The sequence below is a fragment of the Pinus tabuliformis genome, chromosome X (assembly GCF_031772625.1).
Source record: "Pinus tabuliformis cultivar Carrire ecotype Pingquan chromosome X, CPIR1, whole genome shotgun sequence".
NCBI classification, from domain to species: Eukaryota; Viridiplantae; Streptophyta; class Pinopsida; order Pinales; family Pinaceae; genus Pinus; species Pinus tabuliformis.
In genome coordinates, this window is record NC_142308.1 from 1,169,073,513 (window position 1) to 1,169,089,892 (window position 16,380).

At 35.2% G+C, this 16,380-nt stretch overlaps 1 pseudogene; it reads right to left on the reverse strand.

Annotated features, from left to right (window-relative positions):
• Positions 1-239: 239 nt before the first annotated feature.
• Positions 240-16,188, reverse strand: LOC149144070 (mitochondrial import inner membrane translocase subunit TIM23-2 pseudogene; annotated as a pseudogene).
• Positions 16,189-16,380: the final 192 nt, after the last annotated feature.

Genomic DNA, 16,380 nt, shown 5'->3' on the forward strand with positions numbered 1-16,380 from the left:
TGATAAAATAATATTAGGAATGATTTTTTCATTCAAATTTACTTCCCTCTCTTCCGATTAGTCGATGTCTTACCCGCATCTCAACATTATTGCTTGTGTATTGTGGAGAAACTACATTCCTTTTTAAGAAGAAAAAAATTATTTAAAAACAAAATAGTAGTAGCATGTGTTATTCTTGGCTCTTGTTGCTATGGAACAAGGAGCTGTGAAATTTATCCAGACCATACAGGAGAGCACGGTCAAATGGGCACGTATCTCTCAAGAGTCTGCTTTCCTGCGACGAGAGCTCCAACAGCATGTCCCTTGATTGCACCGGTGATGGTATCCGACCTTGGGCTAGCGACAGCCTTGTAAAGTGCTTTGGTGCCAAGCCCAATGCAAATGTTGTTGAAGATATCGTCGGTACCCCTGGAAGCCACAATCCTACTCTCCCCTCTGGCATAAAGGAGCCCTATGATGCCCAGTCTATTACCAAACTTCATTCTCATGTGGCCAAAGGTGTTCAAGATGTTGTTAACCCTGAGCTTCATGGAATCTCCCGGGCCTTCAAGCCCTTGACCAAGCCAACGCTGGCACCAGAGATAGCACCGACGAGATACTCGCAGCCCATGTAATAGGTGATATTTTCACCACAATACCTTCTCTGCACAACGACCTCTTCTTTAAATAAGAATTCCAGGGAATTAGGGATCTGGTATATATTATGAATCATCCTCTAATCAATGGCACCATGTACATCTCCTTAGGGATTGTATAGGTGTCTGCCTTCGGGATCTCTTCCTCCATCTTCCGAATGATCAATTATTTGATTACTGGTTTCGTTGGGGTATGCCTACCACAAGTGTTTCCCCTCGGTCAATCCCGCGACCTGCACCTTCTGTAAATGCAAAATAAATCAAGATAAGGAAAGTGAATAAAGGCACAAGAATGGAACCAATATTGCAGACCCATCATTTTCTACTCAATTAAGGAAATAATGCTCGGTTTCAACGCCTTATTTTATTTTTTTGGAGAAACGATCAAGGGAGAATCTATTCCAAGAGGATCTCCTCTTGGATGTTTTGGAAACCATGATTTGACTTATGATCACCTGTTTTTAGAAGTTGATAAGCCAATTGGGTTATAATAACATATATAATGTGAACTTCAATATATTCTCATATTTGAATTTTTTTATGATGGCATACCCAGATTGGAAAAGGCACCCACTTCAACTTAATGGAAAAAAATCAAGAATATATATTCTTTAGTCAGGAAAGAGATGAGAGATGTCAAAGATGGAGGAGCCATAAGAAGGACGGGACCTGTTAGAGCTGGAAGAGCCGCCGTAATAAGGGGAGGGCATAGGTAGGGGAGAAAGGGGAAGGAAAAAAGGAGAAGGGAAAAAGGAGAAAGGAGAAGTTTGGGTGTGGGTACTATTGGTGTTCAAGCGGAGCTTCGGGGTTCAATACAAGCTTGGGGTTGAATGACTTACTTCGCAAAGCAGTCACTAGGCCTATACTCACTAGAACTACCATGCAGCTACTGGGGAAGCTATTAGATCTTATGCCATGATTATTGTCTTGGACAAACCTCTGTTGGCCTTATCCATAGAGAACAACTTCCAGCATTTTCTAAGTTCAAGGAGAGGAGAGCAAGGTTTGTGCTTTCAACCTTTGGGTGGGAAGGTAGTTAATCACTTGCAATGCTTCTAAAGTTTAATGGAACCTCTTTTTAAAAAATGTTGATATTAATCTATAGTACTTTATGTAACTTTCCAAGGTGAAGTAGACTTCCTTAATTGGAGTTTATGGGTTTTAATAGTCTCTTTATGAATGCAGGGGTTTAAGTTCTCACTAATTTCATTCTAAATGTAGGTTGTAGCTACATCTACATCAGCCACATAGACACAAAAGCACCAAAGCATCAAAGATGATGAGGTGAACATGGATCCTATGATTGGTGTCATATTATTGCAGTTTGGTTATTTCAGCTTACTTATTTGAGAAGAGGAGCTCATCTCTTCATACCAACCATATACTTGTAGTTTGGTTATTTCAACTTACTTATTTTAGAAGAGGAGCTCATCTCTTCATAAATAGACATTGTTGGTTGGTATCATATACTTGCATTTTGGTTATTTCAGTTTACTTATTTTAGAAGAGGAGCTCATCTCTTCATAAATAGACATTGTTAATGGTCAGAAACTCACGAATCAACATTGATGTTATATTTTGAATAAATTAGAAATAGTAGAGAATCCAGGCACACATCCAATCATCTCATGATTGGATTTTGGTGTTTTTTCTCTTGTTCCTTTGGTTATTGCTTATTTTTAATTATTGACCAGACTCTTCTATCAAATAGTCTCTTCTGTTACTCGATAAAAATATTTTCACTCCAAGGATTGATAGAGACAGAAATCTACTGCCACATATTATGCACAAAGTGTAATCTTCGAAGTTTTTTTCAATAACGTTGAACCATGTCATATTGATTCTTCATCTCATGTCAGCCACAATGTTAACTTGAAAATATATATCAGATTGTTACAAATGAAAGTCATCTCAGACTAATATTTTATGATAGCCTTGATTCATTCTTAAGTATTCAACACACACTCTACTCAAGTAATTTTACATTCTACCAATCCTTTTTTAAAAGGAAAGTGAAATGGATCAATTATCCCATAATGGAAACATCTAATGTACATAGCCAGACACTATTTGCATGAAAACTAATATAAATTATAGATTGTTTTCCTTTGGCTTTCTACTAAGTTCAGCATATCGGCCTCCCATAAGCTACAAAATTTCCTCCCACAAGCCAGGAGTTGAAGCAGAGGCAACAATGATTAGATTGGGGTTGAAAGCTTGCTACATACTAGTAATCCAAGGATAACTCCTCCTTCAACTGATTGAATTCCTAGCCTGCATAGCCAAGAAAGAACCTAGAATTTTTGGGTTGAAGCACTTCATTCCTCACAAGTTTTGCTGTAGAGTGTAAATTGTTCCTAGCACCATAACACAAACTGGGAATAACTTCATCAAAATTTGTAACAACATTTTCACCTATAGTTAATAGGAACATACTTGCTTCAAGAAACCCACCAAAATGCAGTGGACAATCTGTAAATATTGTAAGAAAATATGGATTAGAAGGCTTCATGTCTCTGATACACCTTTGAAAAGGATGATTAAGGATGACCCCAAATGCACCCTCTCTGGGGTCATTAGATCCTGCTTTAAGAAGAAAAACTATTGTTCTCTCAAAACTCTGTGTTCCATCGAGATTTTTAGTTGCAACAAGTAGAAAACATGTTTTAGGTGCTTAAATTGGATGAGCCCATTTAGGACCTAATTCTATTGAGGATTCTTTCCCACTTCCTAGCTCACCATTTCCACTCTTCTGAACTTGCTCTGCTGCCACAAGTTTTGCTCGAAAGGCTCACCAATCACTGTGTGTGAGGTGAACCTATTCACTGACATCTTCTGATCCAGGAGAGTTATACTCACTTTTACCTTCCGGGTTATCCTCTTCAAGGACATGTTTGTTGTCATTTTTTATTGCAAAGAAGGGGCTTGTAGCCTTGTGCTGCCCAAATCTTGCCTTGTGAAACCCTTTAGCTTGTTTGAAGAGTGAATTTTGTAGGACCCAATACTCCATCTGAGCTCTTGTGTTGTCTTAGTCTACAGTGGCTTAATACACCATTTGGGTTGTTGGGTAATTGTCGATTGGAGGATGAATTTATTGTTGGTTAGATGTGGAGAGAGCGGGATGGAGCGAGTGAGGGGAGGGTCTGCAGTCTGGCACACTAGATTTCCATGGAGGGCCCATTGTACCTGCTGAAATGTGAGGAGGAACAAGTAATAGGAGGTCTAGTGGTGGTGATGAAAACTATGAGCAGAATCTGAGCATATCCCAGTGGATCTTATAGAAGGATGGATGTGTTGGGGCTAATTCGAGGAATTTCAAAGAGATTTCCCAATGCCTTTGTTTCTCTCCTCCAAACTACTCTCCAATGGATGGGAACTCTCAAAAGCACTGGAAAATAGGAGGTATCATAATCTTTGAAGATTGGTCCATCAATATTTTAAATTGTTTACAATGCATAAAACTATGCATTTCCATCAGGAATTATAGCTTGGATCCTTTGTCCACAGTGGGTTCCCTTAAATTGCAGTAATGCACATCTTTAGTTCATTAGAGTGTCAACCGTGTTTGTTTACCATGCATTCTATATGTAAAATGTTCATTGTATAACAACTTGGGATTGTTAGGTTTCTAGTTATGTAGCTATCTAACCTCTTTAGCATTTGGAGTCTCACTTGACACATATCGAGACAAATGGGATAAAATACAAATAAAGAGGGGAATATAATTTGGTACAGACTCTTATGCCATCAAAATTAAAATTACAATAAAAGTTGTTCAACTTATCCTTTGAAAGTAGTCATTCATCCTTGTCCTTTTTTAACACCACTAGTTTTTGAGACACTTAATGATCACTACTTCAGTTGCCACTGGCTTGAATTTATCAGTTGAAACTATGATCTCATATAAATTCCCTCCAGATGTTGGTTATAAGTCTTGTATCTAGTAATTGTTTCTTAATCGAAATAACTCTTTGAGGAAGACATCATCGTATCTCTTAGCTATGTTATCTCACCTCTGAATCCACCAAGGTGATACCCCATATCTTCACTTAAATCTTGCAAACACGTGCATTCATGCAACCTCTAGAGCACGTTGAAATATTACAAACAAAACTAAAGGAGCTTATATAATGCACATTTTGAAATGGAAGAACTATAACTAATCAAACAATAGTTTTGATGGATTACAAGATGGTGCATCTATTTCTGTTGTAAGTCCTGTAGCTAGCAATTCTTTGTTCCTCAAAATAACTCTTTGAGGAAGACATCATCATTTCTCTTAGTTATGTTATCTCATCTCTAAATCCACCAAGGTGATACCCCATATCTTCACTTAAATCTTTCAAACATGTTCATTCATACAACCTCTCGATCACGTTGAAATATTACAAACAAAATTGAAGAATATTATCTAATGCACATTTCGAAAATGGGATTTACAAAAGAAAATGTTGCAGAAGTATCAAAGTCTCTCTCATGTAGCTAGTTGTATTCTAAACTTCCATACTAGGTTTTTAATTAACACTACCATAGTTTTCTATATGAGAATAAATGTTGGTTTAGTTTTATTATATATGTTACAGAATTATCGTTCCCATAATCATTGTACAGATGTCTAGCTATGACATTCAATCCTGTTGGATGCATTTTTTTTATTTTTATTTTTTGTTTTCCAATTATCTATATCCTAAACCTACTCGGTCAATTATCTCCTTTAGGTTCATCATGAGCACCATTCTCATGGACATACCTCCTTTAGGATCAAATATTGTCTCTAGTGGAACTTTGAACTGGTCCAAGACCTAGTACCCCATGATAGGAAGATAAGGTGGTGAAGAGTATCAAGAAAATGGGCATGTCCAACATGCTACCCATCTCTAAGATAATATGATAAAAACAATGTATAATAGGGCTCTCCTCTTCCTCTATTTATATAAGAGGACAAGAAATCCAACGACGTAAGGTGAGGCTAAGCCTCTGCAGGCAACTCAATTTTGTACAAGAACATATGACCTCAATTAAAATTATGGTTGCATATTTCTAGGATAAATAAGGAGAATATTACAATACTAAGCAAGAGAACCCCATCTTTGAGTAGCCACAACCCATGATACCACCTTGTCCTCACTCGAAATTCATTTTCTAATAGTCTGTTCTAGACAATATCTGAATTTTGCAAAACATGTGTACAATGAACCGTAAGCACACTATAGCCAAAGGGTAAGCACAAAATTTCTTTAAATGTGTATTGGAAAGTTTGTTTCATTACTGCACCAAAACAAACACTATTAAAGTAGTAAGTTTAGAGCAGGATATTTCTTTCAGATTCTTGATTCAAAAGGTGTTTCTCTATTCACAAGAAGCCCAAAAGACCAGAAATTCTATACATCGAGTTAACAACACATATATACCAACATGAGCCAATCCTTGGTAAGGATGCGACTTCACAGTTTACAAGAGCAATTTGTCATGCCTTTTAGTTGGATGAGGATCCCTGGAATTTTGAAAATTAGCACAATCGTTTCCCAAGTCTGCATAAAATTCACCTCTATGTCTTCTAAATTTCAATAATGATGTTGGAAAACATCAAACACGAGCTTCTTGGTTGAGAGAAATCAATGTCAACCAAATTGCTAAAGTTCCATCATGGGTGAGAAAGAACATACAAGACTGCATGTTATTCTATAATATTTGGGAAGTCTTAATTATGAATATAAAATTCTATAGGAAAAGAAATGTAGAAGAACCCAAGAACACACCAACATGTAGTACAATCATCTGACCTTTTCAGGATTAGGAGAAAGATTGGTTAGACGTTTACTTTCCACAAGGGAAAACAGGGTCATGTATGCCTTTGAGAGAACATATTTAGAATAGGGTTGTTGTTGTTTCCTTCAATCCCTTGAAATCATGTCTTCAAGATACATACATTAGAGCTTCCTAGAAGGCTATAATAAGATAACCCTTTCAATAAGATTTAGCAAGGGTGAATAAAGAACAGTAATTTGCCCAAATCCATTGACAAGGTTATGGATTGTAAGACTTAAAAATGAGTACCCATTTCCCATTTATATTGATAACTATAACTTCTATCATGGATTTCCTTAGAAAAAAATAACCACAATAATCTCAAGCATTCTTAGGAAAGAGAAACCATGCCATTTGGCTTTATGGCATATGCTACATGGGAGATGACAGTTAGATGTCCTTGTGTTGTTGGTAGTGTATTTGAAGATATAAATATCTTTCAAGACTAACTAGTTCATTATAAAGAACTATCCTTGTTTATGAAGAAATAATAACATATTGCTTGTCATACATTATTTTACACATATTGCTTAAAGATAACATGTTCTCTTAACACTACACGACCCTGTTTTCCCAATATTTCTTACACATATTCCTTATCGTGTTATCCTTAATCCATGGAACTGACTTAATTTGGAATTCCTACTAACGACTAAAATAATTTTCTTATTGTGTAATAGAATAATCTTATTTCCAGAGAAGCCCAAAACAATATAAGGCAAGTGAACTAATACTAAATTTGGATGCTTCCAAGCATTAGAATTGTGCCTCTACCACCTTTGGCACTTGGAAGTGTACTTCCAATTAAATTTGGAATATATAAAGGATGTTGTTGTAAAAAAATGTTACAAAATACCACTTAAGCGAATGTGGTAGAAAAAAGAGACTTGTATTAAAAATTTATGATCAACACTTGAGAAAGGAGCTATGTGACAGATGCTGATTTTATAGCTTGGCATCAATACCATATTAAAGTTGCACATGCACATATTCAGAACACTTGTAATGAGAGGAGGTACATTTGATATAGTATTCAATGTTTAATTATCAATACACAATGATATCTCCATGAGAGAGAGATGTAAGGTAGACCAGTGCCACTGGAAAATGCAGCCATAAAGAAAATAAATGTGAATTAAATTCTTAAATCACTCCATAAATGCTCGTAACTCAAAAGTACTCAGTATCTGCCAGTGCAATTTTGCTAGGTCATGTTGGTGGTTGGTACTAGACTTACATTATGTGCTTCTTCAAGGAAAACTTCATTAGTGTGCAACTCTTCTTGGTGACTTGGGATCCTTGTTTTTATCTCAATTCTTAGTTAGGGCTTTGACCTCCTAGATGTTAACTGTGTAGCTTGGAATCATTGCCATATCAAACTTGCACTTGAACATATGCATAAAATTTTTAGAGAGAGGAGATACATTTGATGTATTATTCAATGTGTGTAATTTATCCATACAGAATGATATATCTGTGAGAGAGAGATGTATGGTAGAGAAGCAACACTTCATAATGAAACCATGAAAAAAGGACATGTGACTTTATTAAATGTTGAAATGACTTTACTTCTTTAAATGCTCATAATACACATAGACTAAGTACCTATTAGTGTAGTTTTAGTAGATCATGTTGGCAGATGGTGCAGGAATTATATTATTTTTTCTTCAAAGACAACTTCATTGGCATGCAACTCTTCTTGGTGACTTGGGGTCCATGGTTTTCTCTCACTGCTTGGGTATTTGGGGTTGTCTTTGGATTTCAAACTTATTTGCAATCTGGTGTTGGATGTATTTCTCCCCTAATGAAAGAAGAAAGTACCAAGTATAATACACTACCTGACCTTTAAAACATTAACTCTCATTAAAGGTTGAAGAGGAAATGTCACAAAAAATTGTATCTGGCTTGGGTTAAAAAAAAATCACCTTCCGAACTCTAGTTTTGGTTGAATAAGGAACATGTCTTTCATTGAGGAAAATTAGAAGCTGAAAGAACTATGGAGTAAAAGAGTTGGAATCTATTTATAGTTGAGAAAACTAAGCTCCTTTGCTCCTTATTACTAACTATAAGAAATTATATGAACACTAAGGGATAAACTATATAATTTAGTGGTTGAACCAAAGATATCACTAAGAATTGTATCTAGTCTTTGTTGGAATGTTTTATCACCTTCTTAGCTCCATGTTTGGTTAAATGAGGAAGATATCCTCCATCAAGGGAAACTAGAAGCTAAAAGAGTTATGAAGTAAAAGATTACAATCCATTCATAGTTGATAAAGCTAAGCTCTTTTGATTCTTCAATATCTCATTTATGTAAATTTTTGTTGTCTGCCACTTAGCTTGAAATGAAATTTGAGTTTCTAATACTTTGTTTCTAATTTCTATTTTTGATCATTGGTGTCTGCTGGTACTTAGGAACAATTTAAGGCTATTTTTTTTGTGTTGCTACTCTCCTTTTAATTTTATTTTCCATTTTATTTTCCACTCTGATTACCAATTTGGATTATACTAGTTAGCCTTTAACAAAATCATGTCAATTTGGCAGCCAAATTTTTATATTCACAATATTTAATAGTTGAGTAGGTGCATGCAAAAGTTGCATGTGCATACAACTATACATGCTAAGGAAATATGAAATCATTTAGCTTGTATGAAAATGAGCCAATTACCTTATGTGGGGTTGCTTGTTAAGGCATTCTTATCACTATTGGACATTTCAAGGTAGAAGTTCACTGAAGAATTGACAAACATAGGAATGTTTGTATGAATTTTGAATTAGAGTATCTTGACTTCTAATTGAAGAGCATATGTTAGGATCAAACTGCAAATGTAATTTTACTTTAGACATTTGTGCCAAGGTTGACTTATTTTGGTTTTCTTAGTCTATTTGGTAAGTACATTTCTTGGTTTCAAAATTTTACTTTTACTGCCTTTTTATGTGTGGCTTGTTGCTTGAGGTTTCCTCTAATAAAATATTTTTTTTGCAGCCATGCTTTGAAATGTATGGTTTTGGAGGCCTTCTTGCTTCTATGCATCAGGGAGGGTATGTCACAACATTTATAATTGTTGTAATTGGCAAGCTTCCTGTATGAAATTATGAAGATTATCCCTAGACTCAAGATTTGAGTTACAATATTGTTTGCTTCTTCTTAAGAAATTGTTTGTCATGCTAGTTATGGTATCATCAAAGACAAAAATGTCAAATTAATTTGTTATGTTGAACATGGAAAAGTAAATGCTTGTACAAAACTCCAATGAGAATTGGATGTGTATTTTTCATCTCTCATTCTACCAACACTAGATGAAAATTCAAAACCTTATATGCATGTGTTTCTTAGATAAATACAAAAAAGGGGTTAATTTGTCCCTTTCAAAATGGCTTGAAGTCAGTTAGATCAATGTGACTGAAGTATACATTACTATTTGTTCACCAATTGTTTGTTTACAGACAACATGAGACATAAGGGAGGTCTCACAGGATGAACTTGGAATGTCTTCTCATTGGAGTTTTACAAAGGTATGTGGTTTGAAGTGTTTGTATGTTAATGTTTTATGGCCTCTATGTTTCATTCTGTACAAGGAATATGTACTTGGAGTCATGCTCTATTGTGTAAGATTCTATGGAAGTGGTTGTTGTCTTGATTATGAAACTATTTAGTTTTGTTGTAGTGATTTAATTGTAGCCTGATTGTCACTTCTAGATATGCTTTTCCATATTTTTGAAAAATATCTTGTTTACAATCATATACTAAGAATGACAAAATAGAGTAAGATTTTTTTTGCTATATATAAATGCACTTGCAATGCATTTTACTTATTCACAATTTTTCAAGTTGCACCATGAAACACTCTCACATAGGCCAAGTGGTTATGTATCGTAATATCATTTCTAAGGTTTTGAAGTACTAGAATAAAAAAAATGATGATTGAAGAAACAATTTTGAGAAATGTCATTGATGCCAAAATTGTATATTGATCTATAAAAATTATGAAACATTTGAATCAAATGCGAACACAACTAAGAGACAATGAAACACCAAGGGCATCCTTAGTCCAATCATTATAAAGTGTATCCTGGTTAGTGCAATCTAAAATTTGAAGGAAATTTCCCTTCGGCCTTTAGTTTATTTAAATGTTTTGATGAGGATTTGATGTAATTGAGATTCATTTCCCAAATGTTTAGTGATAATGCATTTACATTGAGTTTTTTATTATGTTCAAAATGTCTTGGATGAAATTAGTAAATGTAATTAGCAGTTTCAATGACTCAATTAAATAATTTTACTGGTATAGTGGGCACCCGAATTATATATTTTCTTGGAAATTCTTTTGATGGTGGGAACAATTCTTGTGTGTAATTTTTTTTTTCTCAAACATGTAACCAATTTCCTCACTCTCTCACCCTAAGCAAGAGTAAGATATTCCTCTTGGCTCATGAAAAGCCTCATTCAACAATTAGCTCAGGAAGAATGAATATTATGAATATGTCAAAAGTGGGATTTAAACCCAGATGGGGAAAATAATGATTCTTCCTGCCAATAACCCAAGCTACTAAACCTTATTGACAATTCTTGTTTGTAATTTATGGAGCAAATTTGTGATTTCATTAGGCACCATGATATATTCTACACAATGAAGGTATTATTTTATTCTTGTAAAAGCAATTAAATCTCATGAGCTTATATTATTATTGAAATATCAAGCTTCGAAGAAGATTTGACTACAAATTTACAGCTTCTAGGTGAATATTGTTAGAATTTTTTTTCATGTTAGAATTGTTTAATGTTATTAGTGGTTTTTGAAATGCCTTTTTCACACATTTAATATTCTATTCATTGGAAAATGATGAGTGTAAATAACTATTTAAGTTTGAAATACAATGTGTAACTATTACAGTAGAATCCTTGTTCAAGATGATGGCTTTTAGAAGTCCAAATTTAGGTCATAATTTCTAACGATTGGAATATTAGTCTAGAAAGGATAATATATAAATATCTAGGATGATATTGAAGCAGAATGTGCAACTTATGATAGTTACTAATATCATAATCAAATGCAATGATATGTAGGTGTTTATGCATATGTTTTCAATATACTGATTTTTTATGAATAATGTACTAATTTGGAATGATGACAGGTGCATATATCCAAGTTAAAGTCAAATTATTGGAATGAAGATCAACTTAAGTGTCTTATATTCTATCATAATAGCATTGGTTCGTTGGAGTTGAGGAAAGGTTTACACTCCTATATTGTTTACTGTTCCAGAATGTGGACAAGCAAGGAACTAAGAAATAATTAGCCTTATACTTTGAATTTTACCTTATTTCATTTTCAGAAGAGAAACTCAATATTGATGGTGAAAAGCAGGAATTGAAGAAAGAAGAGAACAATAACATTGGAGCGATGGATGTAGAAAGAGAGAGAGAGAGAAGAGAATTGGTCTACTGATACCCTTAAAGCCAATATCCCACATGAGATCCAGATTGATGGTCAAGTCTTTAGAGTTGGGGAATTCACATGCAATGCCTTGGCAACACAATGTTAATGTTTTGAAGTGATGAAACAATATTTCATGTGTAAATTGTAGTCCAACCAATATTAAGTTGGAAACTCATATTGTAATACTTGACATTTCATATAATATAATTTATGTGGTTGAAATTATTTATAGTTATACTTGATATTATTTAGTATTGTCATTAACATATGTAACTTTGCATTTTCATATTAGATGAACATGCACATTGTATGACATTTTTTTAATTTAGTCACAAAATCATACTAATTAATTTAAGTTAATTAGTAATGAAAACATGAAATCAATCTAAAACTACTAAATTAGTTGTCTATATTGATTAAATATGAGCACAAATAAAATGAATATACAATGACTAAATTAGTCATCTATAATGATTATTAATGAAAGTAAATGAAATGAATATAAACTATTAAATGAGTCGTTTATATAATGAATATGAAACAACAACAGAAAAAAGATAAATGACTAGTGTTAACGATAAATTTGTGATTACAAATGATGACTAAATTTTGCATATATATGACTATTAATAGCTAATTTAAAGTATCTTATAACACGACCATAATTCATTCATATTTATTTGGTTATTAATTGGTTTCAAACGATGACTAAATTTTGCATATATATGAATATTAGTAGCTAATTTACAATATCTTATAATGCGACCAACGTTTTGGTCATATTTCTTTAGTCATTAATTGGATTTATTGGGTGATGATATAGTAGTATATTTTGTTGTGTATTTGCTCATTAATTGTGGCAATTAATGACTAAATTAATGACTAAACATAATACTAGATGATAAATGTGAAACAATCAATTACTGACTAAGTTAAATATGACTAAAAGTTGGTCGTATTATAAGATATTGTAAATTAGCCACTATTAGTCACCGACTAAAAAATGGTCATTTATATGCAAATATTAGTAATATTTTTAGTAACTAATTAGCCATTTTATATTAGTGTCTAGTTGGGGCTGTTATGATGATGATTATAGCTTTCTCCTCTAATGCATTGCACCCCTAGTCATGATGTTCTCACGAAGCCGAGGATGTTGTGGGGGAGCATCGCCTACAATAAATATTAAATTCATATGGCCAATTATTTAATACCATTGAAGTAGTTTTTAAATAATAAAAAAATATCTCTGCAATGTAATTATTTACCTGGTGCACTAGTTGACATCATTGCAATGATTGCTTCATGCTCCTCTTCCAGCTAAGGATTCTCCTATACGATGTGCTCTGCCATTCAAACCACAAAATTTATAAGTAGACAATCGTAAATGAATAAGTAAAAAAAAAATAGAAGTACATACTTTATAAGTATGAAATTATTAACTATATGATTAATATACAACCCTATTACTACCATGGGCCTAATCTGTTGATGCAATATCTTGGGATTGTGTTGGGTGTGGACCCTGATTATCTTCTTGATTTTTCAGAGGTTATTTGTTTCAGCCGCGTTGGATCCCTTTTCTTAACGGGGCAACAACACTGCCCATTTAATCGTCATCAAGGGGGTCCTGGGGGGCGATGAGAAATTTTATGAGCCCCTCCCTAGTGGGGGTTTGGGGGCAACACCCCCGAAGCCAGAAATAGATGAAAAATTACCTTGTAAAATATTGTAATCTCGTAGTCAATCTAGGTTGTTCATTAGGCGGATGATCTTATGGTAAAAGTTATGTTAATTTAAGGTTTTTTTCCCTAAAAGGTAACCTTTGATTTATATGAGGGAGTTTTATTTCAGCCGTGCATTATTATTTTGAATGAAAGAGAGAGAGAGAGAGAGGAGGTTTTTTTTTTCCTTTTTCCACTGAAAAAATCGTAATCTTTCATTATGATTGAAAAATTACATGTTGTAGATGCCTTTCGGCATATGCTGCATTTGCCTTTTTCCATCTCTGTAAACAGATTTCAAAAATGGTGCTCAAAGAATGATGCATAGATCCTTCATCACCACGCAGGGTGTACGGATTTCAGGAAATAAACATGAAAACAAAAATTAATGTACAGGTGGGGAAAAGTCAGACTTTTCTCCCTTTTTTCTTCTCAACCTTTCTCCAACCCCCCTGTGACTCTGTTGGAGTTATAAGTGCTAGTGTTGTTTCAGCCACAGGTTGTGGATTGTCTTTATCAGAGTCTGATGTGTCTGATGTGTGTTGACGTTTAGTTCTGCCCATATCCATAGTATCTGATATCCTTGCCAATGCTGTGTCTATATGTTCCTGTGGATTTGTGTCTTCTACTGCTAATTCTTTGTTCATCTGATTGGCCTCATTAGGGCTAATAAATTCCATCTCTTCTTCCTCCTCGTCATCTGGGGGAGGTGGAGGAAATTGCCGCCCCTTTACTTATTTTACCATTTTCTTCTTTCTGTGGTTGTCTTTTTTGACGGCTGGACACATGTTTTGTAGGTGACTTATTTGTTGGCAAATTTGGCATCTGAATGCAATATTTTCATAATCTAGAACCTGAGTTTAGCTCCTCTGTCTATGCTTTAGCTGAATTTGGTCTAGCAGGCCTTTGCTAAGGTCTACTTCCACACATATTCGTACAAAAGAATAAATTCTTTCCTCCACACGTTGCGTGTCCATTTTTATGTAACGCCCAATAATATTTCCGATTCCAGCTAGTACTTGATGATTCCAGAGATGTATTGGGAGATTGTGTAGCCGCACCAAAACTGGCATCTTAGAGACAACCATTGTATTTGCATCAAAATCTGGGAACCATGGTGTGATGAAGAGTCATGTGGATCCCCAGAACCAAGGTCCTTCCTGTATTACTATGTCTCTGTCTATTGCTGATAGAAAGTTCACTATGAAGAAACCCTTGGAACAAAGGTGTATTTCACATTGTGTGGTCCAATTCGTGAAGATCCAATGAAATAGGTCAGCCAGTTTGGGCCAAAAGCAGTTAAATCTACATATTATTGCTTGTATTTCATATATAGTGCAGTGCTCATCTGTTTCTGGTGTATCTATGTTGTATTCTGGGGTATGATTCAGCTGTTCCACAATGTATGGCCTAGTTTCCATACCTAATTGATTTAGTGTTGCTCCTTCTGTGTTTTTCCCTTGTAGAATGTTTTTGAAGGAAATACTGCTTGGTTTTTTCCCTATTGAACCAGTACCACTTCCTTCAGCCTTGTGAGGATTTCTGTTGTTGACGGTTGCGCCCCCTCTTATTCTCAGATTGAGGATGATTGTTGACAGGGGTGCAATTTTGTATTCCTAGAGGTATTTTGTGTCTTGTAGCACTCTGCCCCCATGTATCAGATTTTGTGATCTAATGGGGTATCCCAGCTGTTGCATTATAATTTTCTGCATTTGCTTAACAGAGTCTGTCTCTTTTACCCAAATTAGTTTCGATTTTCCTTCCGGGGTTTTTACAAATACTTGGAAACTGTGAGCTCTTACCAGGGATCCAGATCTTGTTTTCAATAGATCTAACCCTGAGATTCTGCTCTGCATCTTTAACTCACCGCTAATCAGCTTGCCTTTCCTTCTTTCTTCAACGCTATTGCCCCAGGTACCATATGGGTGAGGTATCGTGGCCTTTGTGGTCACCCAGATCTACCTTCTGAGCATCTGATCAATTAGATTGTTTACAGATCTGCAATATTTTGCACCATCCTTTGCGTGTATGGTAACCCCAGATCCGTTCAATAGTAGAACGAGACCATACTCAGATTTTTGCATAAAGAAAATTGGGTGTATGCGATTTCTTACCTCCGGATCTGAGTCGTTTATGCTGCCATTACCAGTGCTATAATCGACAAAGTTCCCATAACCATGTACCTGTATTGTCACTGATTCGCTGGTTTCAGGTACCCTCCCTGTTGCTTTCGTGAGTGCTACATTGTTTTTGCCGGTTCTGCATTCTCTGAGAGCCAGATCTGTCAGATTGATGGCGGGTTTTTGTAATAGGTAATCGATCTGTAGGGTAGCGGCGGTGATCCCATATGCTGAGGTATTCAGAGCATGTTTGGTGGCTCTGTCTGCTGCTCCAAGGTCCAGAGTGCCCCCGAAACCAGTGGATCTCTCCTCTTCCTCGTTGTGATAACTAGAGTCCAGCCGCTTGTATTCTACCTTCTCTCTTCCGCTGGTCTGCTTCACCTTCGCAACCAGGTCCTGGAGTTTGTAGATCCGGTCGATTCCAGATGTGGATGGGGAAACTGCAGGTACGACGGCCATTTTCCTTGGAATTGAACCCTAACTTCCTCGTTCCTCCTCCCCACATGAGAGAGAGGAGGTTGTGTGAGAGCGAAAACGAAATTATAGCAGATTTATTGTAGGTTGTATCTATTCATTTTGCTGGATAATATAAAAGGAAGGACTAGTTGTTTCTTTGTGGATGTAGCCCAAATTGGGTGAACGAAACATATC